Source organism: Rhinopithecus roxellana, chromosome 15, assembly GCF_007565055.1.
Source record: "Rhinopithecus roxellana isolate Shanxi Qingling chromosome 15, ASM756505v1, whole genome shotgun sequence".
In the NCBI taxonomy this organism is placed as follows: Eukaryota; Metazoa; Chordata; class Mammalia; order Primates; family Cercopithecidae; genus Rhinopithecus; species Rhinopithecus roxellana.
The window spans coordinates 105,220,783-105,228,928 of NC_044563.1; the positions used below are offsets into that span (position 1 = coordinate 105,220,783).

The following is an 8,146-nucleotide window of genomic DNA, read 5'->3' on the forward strand; positions in this document are numbered from 1 at the left end:
TAAAATAAATTTAAAAACAAAAATGAAGACCAATTTACTAGCTCTGTATCAATTTTTGTTCTGTTTACTTACATGCATTATGACAATTAAATGTCACAAGTATTTCTTTTTACGGTGTAGCTCAGAGATTTTAAAAAAATTGTCTAATGTCACAAGGCCATTTTTTTTCCAACCCCCAAGTGTACCAATGAGTTGCTCAAAGATAGACCTCAACCTTTTTCTTAAAGGAAAAATAGTTTATCTGACATGGCCACAATTTGTCCTTTTTACATCCCTTTACCATCATTGATCAACTATGCTTTATACAGATCATGATTTTTCATCTGCTCTTTATAAAATTCTTTATATATGATTTATATGTTGTTTTATGTTTTATATGGAAACTCTCAAAAATGTGAAATTACTAATTTAAGATAACAGCTAGTACAAGAAGAGCAGCAAACAGAATTAAGGTCTCCAAAATGTATGTTACTTTCTTACATAGATTTGGTTAATTATCAAAATCAAGTCGATTTGATATCTAACTTTGAGGTTTACATGATGGATATGGATTATTATGCTGCTTTGGGCAGAAGTAGATATCTTTTATCCAAAGAGTAATTCTTTGTTGTTGAAATTCCAAGCATACATCAGTATTAGGCAGATGAAATCACAAGACTCAAGCATACCCATTTCACCTATTGATAAAATCACCCTTCTAAATTACCGTTAGCAAAACATATTTAGCATTAACTCTGCTAATTCATGGAAGAAATATTTTGCATAAATAACTAAGTTAGCACATTTTCTTTTAGAGTGTCAGACTAATTATATTTTTTGGTGAAAGCATATGAACACTTTAAGGAATCTGGCTTACAGAAAAGTGCAGTAGTCTTTAATAAATATTTACCTCTTACTGTCATGTGCTGAGGATAAAATGCAGAATATGATGTAGTCTCCATTCTTTAGAATATCCTACTTTTGCAGAAAGACTTTCGTTATTTAAAAATTCTAATAAGGATGGCCATAATCTTTCTGTTAGGGTAAGGTTTTGTTTTATTACTATATATATTTTATATATGTTTTATTAAAAAACATATAACTGTGCTAGAGAACAGAATTTCATTAACTCATCAGTTTTTATTATTATTAACAATAGCATTTACAATTGATTTTTGGTGCTAAATTATATCTTAGAGCAGTATAAATGAAAGCATTCTGCCTATGAATCAAGAGACTTACGTTTTGGCTTAGCTATGTTGATAACCGGCTGTGTGATGGTGAAGAATCATTGGATCTCATTCTACATCCACCAAGTAAGGAATGTGAAACAGATACTCTGTTGAAAATTTACAAGAAATTGAAAATTTAATGATCAAAAAGTACTATAAAGTGTTACTTAAATATTGATCAACATCTAAATTATACATAATTACAGTGTATTTCTTTCCCTATATATACAAACATTGTATTTCTTAGAGGATGGGGTTATGTCTTAATGATTTTTTGTTAATTCCTACAGTATTTTGCATGCTGCTTGTTGTGGAATATACGACTAGGTCAAATCTGTATCCTTTTTATTTTCTTTTTGTCAGCATCCAAAATCTTTTCAATAAGAGGGTAGGATCCAGGGTTATTATTATTATTATTTGTTTGGAGAGGGAGTCTCGCTCTGTCGCTCAGGCTGGAGTGCAGTGGCGCCATCACGGCTCACGGCAACCTCCACCTCCCGGGTTCAGGCCATTCTCCCGCCTCAGCCTCCCGAGTAGCTGGGACTACAGGCGCCCGCCACCATGCCCGGCTAACTTTTGTATTTTTAGGAGAGACAGGGTTTCACAGTGTTAGCCAGGATGGTCTCAATCTCCTGACCTCATTCGTGATCCGCCCGCCTTGGCCTCCCAAAGTGCTGGGATTACAGGCGTGAGCCACCGCGCGCGGCCCCAGGTTACTTTTTGTAGCCTTGGCTGGCCGGTCGGCCTCTGGCACGGTCGAACTTCCGGCCCTTGGAGCGGACGTAGGGTTTGGGGCTGGGTTTCCGGGGCCTTGCCAAAAGGCCGGTACACTTTTAGGCCTTTGGAGGACCGGCGAGCAGGGCGGTGCCACAGCCCCGGGGGCAGTCTAGGGCCGCGGCGGGCCCGGCTGGTCACGCGCAGCGCACACACCTGCAGTTTGGGCAACTCCGGAACCCGCACAGGGTTCCCACAACCACACAACCACGGTCGTTGTGTTTTCCTGGCCAGGAAGCTTCATCTTCCGGATCATCCGGAAAAGGGACAGAGGTGGCTGCTTGGTGCGAGTCATAAACAACCTCTTCAGCACAACCTAGTTGAATGTGTAGTTCGTCTGGCCAGAAACCTGTACAGCTTGACCAACAGCCTCAGGTAGGTATCCTGCCTCTTGGGCTCCTTGCGCGGAACCTTTCGGTCCTTGTTGTGGAGGATGTCAACTCCCATGATGGCCTCTCCTATCTTCTTTCTGAATAATAGGAAAAAGTGATGCTTTCAAAGAAACACCAAAAATGTTTCACGTATTTTTCTCTGTATTCAATGACTTCATTTTGAAAATCTGAAAAAGATGATAATAATTATTTGCAATATAATGGGGCTATTTTTTTCACTAAACATAGATAACCTAATCAAAATTTGATTGTAGACTTGCAAAAATAATGAGTGGTTGCAATTACTAACTACTGGTAATAAAATTATTAGTTTTCTTGTAATCATTCTTGAAAAGTAAAACTTCTCCCTGATTGAAAGGATAATAAATCTCATATCTTATCTAAATGATATGCAGTAGTTATTGACACAAAGAAAATTTATATATATAAATTGATATGAATATATGGATGGATGTGTATACATACACATTGAGAAAATGTGTACATATTACTGGTTAGTGAATAAAATCTTAGTTGAAATAATCAGTAAATATGTAAGTCACAAATAAGAAAATACAGCATGCAAAAGAAAAGCTTTATGAGAATTGACCTTTAATCAGAAACATTAAGTTCCTTCTGATATTCTCTATGATGTGTGGATGATGAACGTAACTGTGAATGAAAAATAGTTTATTAAAGTGAACACATTTCTAAGATTTCTTGCTCAATTGAAAATGTGTCCTTAGTAAATTATTTTTAAGTAATAAACAGTTTATCATTGAGTAAATAAAAAAAGAGTCTAGAAATGCATGAAACATACAACAGTAAGGGAAAACTGAAAAAAATGTGCCTATGTAGGAAAAAATAATGATAAAGATTATTAAAGATAAAATAGAGCATGGATAGCTATGATTTTTAAAGTTATTTTATTTTCAAAAGGTATCTAATTAATTTAATGGGTCCAAATATCAATTTTATAATTATTTTAAAAAGAATATTAGTAATGACATTTTAATAGTAATTAATAAATATTTAGAATGCCACATTTATGTGAGTAGCCTTCAAAGAATAAAGAGTAGACCTTATAATTTTCATCTTGTATAGGGACCTTTTGTTTGAAGAACTACATTTTTAAAAATGTTTTTAATGAGTACCAAAATGTAACAGAAATCAAATATTTCTAAATAGGTGCCTGGTAGCAAAATTAAATAGTAGTAAAATTAGCATCGTTTAATATTTTATAAATGAGGTCACTGTAGAGATTTTTACATAATCACCAACTGCATGTAATATATTCTGATGTAAGAAATTTGATATGAGGTTGGATGGATAACCAACCTTTAATACCTGGTGTTTCTATTATCAAACTTTAAGGTTTTTTGTTTGTTTGTTTCAAGAACTGATTTCTATTTCAGATATTATTTCTTCAAAAACTCTTCTCAAGTATTCATTTTTCTCTGGAAATATTTATTTTTCTTTAGAAAGTCAATTCTATATTATGTTTTATTTGCAATATATAAACACATATTTCAGATAATGAATACAGAATTATTTAGAAACCAGTCCTTCCCTTTGATTTGAATGGTACCGTAACAATTAGGAAAAAGACTAGCCACAGCTCTGATAATTTGATTTTGCTAGTGTTCAGTTGAAAAGTACTAAAATGTTATTTTATTTATAATCATGGGAGCCATTGTCAGAGATATAAAACTGACATACTATTTGTTTCAAGGTACAGGTAATTTTTGTTGATGTTTTAAATGTATTTCTCTTTTTCTCTCTCTCCCGTGTGTGTGTTAGTGGAGGGGGTTATTTTAATGTCAATAGAGATATGAGGGGTAGAATAAGGTAGAAGGAAAGATAAATATTTGAAACATGAATGGCCGTTTCCTTCTACCAAGTCACTAAAATTTTTGTCAAAGAAAATTAGCATTGCATGTACATCTTTTGTATATATGAGTGTACATATATGTAGTATGTGTGTGCATATCTTTTGCTTGTTTTTTTTTCTGTAACAAGGAGGAAGGTCTATTGCTTAAGGAGAACTGGGAAAGGATTTGCAAAGTATGTCTCACTCTGGGCACATTCTCAGGCAGATTATTTTCAGTAAAGTGTGCATATTAAGGATATAGATTGGATAAATGGGTTTCTTGAAACTATCCATATTTTTATATTCCTCAAAAAGTCTTGTGCTCCACAGTATACACAGTGTTTGCTTGAAAATCAATGAACCAGAGACTTAAAAAAAAATTTCACGAAGAAAATATGCTACATCTGAACCCTAGAAAACCTTTTTTTGAAGTTAAGAAGAGGAGGAGGTTTATAAATTAGACTAGGAAGAAACACCCAAAGATGTAGGAAAAAATGAAGAATAGTTAGGTGCATTGGAATCTGAGTGAGAAAAACAGTTATGAGGAATTTCTCAACTGTGTCAAATGCCGATGAGAATTTGAATACAATGTGAATTTGGAATTGACTTTTTTTGTTTTCCAGGATGAATAGAAACACTTAATAACAGGGGAAGCTGCCATAAAAGCCAAATTGAAATGGGTCTCCAGAAATGAAAAGAGGATCTAGAGACAGGGTAGTTTCTTAAGGAAACTTTCTTCTGAATTTTGTTACATGGGATTGCATTGAAGTAGAATAGTAGTTAAAAAGATAGAATCGGGGATGGGTTTTCTTTCTTTTTAAGACTGTAGATCATACAGCAGGTTTCTATCCAGATAGTAACATTCAAATATAGCAAGAGAAGTTGATGAGACAAAACAGAAGCAGAAAATTATGGGCTGGGTGCGGTGGCTCACACCTGTAATCCCTGCACTTTGGGAGGCTGAGTCAGGCAGATCATTTGAGGCCAGGAGTTTGAGACCAGCCTGGACAATATGGTGAAACCCCGTCTCTACTAAAAAATACAAAATTTAGCCAGGCATGGTGGCAGACGCCTGTAATCCCAGCTACTCAGGAGGCTGAGGCAAGAGAATCGCTTGAACCCGGGAGGTGGAGGTTACGTTGAGCCAAGATTGCACCACTGCACTCCAGCTTGGATGACAGTGAGACTCAGTCTCAAAACACACACACAGACACACACAAACAATAAAAAATAAAAGAAGAAAATTGTGGATGTGAAGTCCATCAGTAAGTGAGAGGAGATGGGACCCAGTGTACATCCCTGAAATGGGAGTAAGTACACTCCAATCAAACAACAGCATGGTTGGTAGAGTGTACAGACAGAGTTGCAGATGTGTGACGGGATAATTGTGAGTGTTCTTTTCTGTATTGCTTCAATAATGTGATAAGTAAGATCCCAAGGTGAGAGTAAGGATGAAGGAGGTGTCATTGCCACTTTGAGGAGAGACACTGGAAACCCAAGAGTTTTAAATCACTAGTAAATCAGCTCAGTTGTGTATTTTTCCTAGCTGGTTCCCATTACAGCTACAGAAAAAGCCATGTGCTGAGTCTTAGTATAGCTGTGATTTGCTTGTAGAATACAATGAAGAAGAAGAGTACAGTTGGTAGAAGGATTGTGGATGTGTGTAAGGCAATGATTATAACAATAAACTGAAGTAAAAGTGAGAATATGAGGAGAGGAAGAAATAGAAAAATTTCATAGAGTCAATATAAAGTAGGTTTCTGTGGTGTAATAATTGTTGGGTGGAATTACTAGAAGCGGTGAGTTGGAAACTTTGAAGACAGTGAAAAGAGTAAGATGTCTGGGCCTGAGATTTGGAAGTTGTGTAGTTTTGAGTTATTGGGGAAGGCGACGTCAAAAAAACAAATATACATGCAACTGAGAGACAAGGCTGATGAATGGATCATTTATCTTATGTATGGATTTGTAATTGCAGAAATAATTACTGGAATAGGGATGGAGAGTGAGATGCTAAAGTGAATGAGGGCCTGTAACTGGGAGAACAATAGATGGTAACTTTAAAGATAATAAATAAATTTTCTCTTAGGGGGAAAAAAAATTATAGTCTAGAACAAGGCTGAGTAAACTATAGCTTACAGGGAAAATTCAGACTTTGACCTGTGTGGCCAATTAAAGTAAGTCCTGTGTGTGTGTGTGTGTGTGTGTGTGTGTGTGTGTGTGTGTATTTTAAAACAGACAAACAAACAAACAACAACAATAACAACAAGAGATGAAGGAGGCAGCAACAGCAGCCACAACAGAGACCATATATCGGCTATAGAGCCTAAGCTTTACTCTCTGGCTCTTTAGAGCAAGTTTACTATCCTCTAGCCTAGAAGCAGCAATGAGAAATTCACCTATGAGTTTACTTAGGTCTGAAGATATGGTGGGCCATGGAAAGGGGTCAGTGAGAGCTGCCACTTTGAATGAATGACTGCAGCTAAAGCAATATCCTTAGGTTATGGCTATTTTTAGCTAGATCTGAATATACTTAGAGAATAGTTTTGAGAATATATCAACATATATGATGATGAAAGATCATGATGAGTTCTAGAATCATAGTGAAATATTTTGGAGTATATAAAACAGTAAGGGACTTCAATCAAATTAAAGGATGCACTACTACACATGAAGAAAGAAGTCCAAGTAAAGAATAACATATGTTTAAACATCCTCTGATTTATCACTGACATTTAGTTATACTTAAAATCCCTGGGTTTCCTCACTTTTTTGTCTTCTTATGCAAATCTAGGATTTATTAAGTCATTGTCCAGACTATATCAGTTCCTTTCTAGGGTCACTCATAAGCAATTTGCAAGCCCAACATAAGTAACACGTTGTGAATCTGTACAATATGGTAATTTGTATACATGTCCATGCTAATCAGGAAACTATTATTTCTGACTGAAAGAAACCCTGTGTTGGCCGGGTGCGGTGGCTCACGCCTGTAATCCCAGCACTTTTGAAGGCCGAGGTGGGCAGATCACGAGGTCAGGAGATCGAGACCATCCTGGCTAACAAATAGTGAAACACTGTCTCTACTAAGAATACAGAAAATTAGCCGGGCGTAGTGGCAGGCACCTGTGGTCCCAGCTACTCTGGAGGCTGAGGCAGGAGAATGGCGTGAACCTGGGAGGTGGAGCTTGCAGTGAGCTGAGATCGCACCACTGTATTCGAGCCTGGGCGACAGACAGAGACTCTGTCTCAAAAAAAAAAGAAACCCTGTATTATTCTTTTGAGTATTTCCTACTCAGTCAGAATATGTTGGTTGAACCGAGTGAAGCTCTCATGCACTTAAAAGGTAAATGAAGATACCCCTTAAATTTTATATAAAAAAATTAAACCTAAAAGGTGTTACCAGAACACTACAATGAGCATCCTTGTATTTATCGTCTATATATAATTTTATCTTTTTACACTGTCTCTTCCACCCCCCACTTCTCTTTGTGCTTCTTGTTCACATTTTACTGTTCCTGCTTTCTCTTTCTTCCTTCTCCCCTCAGCCCTTCCTTTTGTGTGTGTGTGTGTGTGTTTGTATGTGTCTGTGTATATATAGACACAGATTTTTGTTTTTTTTTTTTTAAACTGAAGTGGGTAGAACATTGTGGTTAATGATAGAACATAAATTCTCAATGAATAAATGTTTTCTCCAATATAAAAACAATATAATGTAGCACAGTCAAAAAGCTTAACATGAATGCAATAATTCTACTTAATATTTGAACCCAAATTCACATTTTCACAATTATCCTCATAATATCCTTTATAGATGTTTTCTCTGTGACCCAGGATCTAATCTAGAATCATTTTACTTGTTATGAATATAATTCTTCTTTGATCTAGGACAGTTTTCCCTAGAATACTGTTGCCATTCATGACAT

At 35.9% G+C, this 8,146-nt stretch overlaps 1 pseudogene; it reads right to left on the reverse strand.

Moving 5' to 3' along the window:
- Nucleotides 1-1,924: 1,924 nt before the first annotated feature.
- On the reverse strand, nucleotides 1,925-2,432 carry LOC115893641 (annotated as a pseudogene).
- Nucleotides 2,433-8,146: the final 5,714 nt, after the last annotated feature.